Raw genomic sequence first — 1,086 nt, forward strand, 5'->3', positions numbered from 1 at the left:
TAAAAATTAAGTTTTTTTCTCCTGAGAATACATTTCAAAGAGGAGACTTAGGGATTTTTGCTCATTCGAACTATTCTTTATAGATGAATTCAGATGAGACTGGGGTAACTGTGAGCTGACTCCCGCTGGATCCAAAATCTCACATACTATGAGCTTCAGGAGAAGATGGCAGGTGAGGGGCCCTGATGTTAAGCAGCAGGGCTTCAGGTAAGCGGAGCTGGGAATAGAGCGGAGAGACAAGCCTCTAAGTGCCCTTGAACCTCCGTCAGGTTCGGGCCCCAGAGCTGACCCAGGCCATGTGGTGCGCAGTAGTGGAGTGGGCATGGCACGAAGCAGACATTCCCCATATTGATCTTGAGGTCCTGAGCTCCAGCAGCTTGGCTACCTATGTATGATCTTGGACATGGCACTTAAAGCGTCTGGGCATGCTGCCTCCTTGTAAAACAGGAATTGGGACTGGATGACATGCTTCCCCTGTACTATTCTCTAGCTGCTCTAAGGAGAGGGTAGCAATAACATGGGAGCTCAGACTTCTGGAAGGCTCCTTATGTGCCAGACTCTGTATTAAATGCTCTCTTCATGCTCACAATGAGCCTATAAGGCAAGAACTGTCATCATTGCATTCTTTCAAGGGGGGAAATGGAGGTTTAGAAAGGCTCAGTGACCATGGGGAACTGGGGTTCCCACCCAGGCAGCTTGCCTCAGGAGTACACGGCCTTCACCATTGAGCCACTTGGCTACCCAGGAGTAGAGGTTGCTCAAGTCTGGACTAAGTATGGGGACCAAGTGACTGCCACTGATAACCTCGATGGCCGCCTCTTAAGAGCCCGTAAGCACTGGGTTTGGTCAGATACTGAGCACTTGATATATGTGAGATCCTTTCATTCTCACACCACCCTGAGAGGTGGACATTATTATGGACACACAGAGATTTTTGGTGGCTTGCTCAAGGTGACAAAGCCACTAGGTGATGAAACAGGGACTTCAACCCTAGTTTCTGTTTCTGACTCCAAGGCCATATTCTTCCACTCTATTGACCAAAGCGGGCAAATGTGATTTCAGATGCTCTTAGAACTAGGTCCTCCT

The sequence above is a fragment of the Pteropus vampyrus genome, unplaced genomic scaffold (genome assembly GCF_000151845.1).
Source record: "Pteropus vampyrus isolate Shadow unplaced genomic scaffold, Pvam_2.0 Scaffold160, whole genome shotgun sequence".
NCBI classification, from domain to species: domain Eukaryota; kingdom Metazoa; phylum Chordata; class Mammalia; order Chiroptera; family Pteropodidae; genus Pteropus; species Pteropus vampyrus.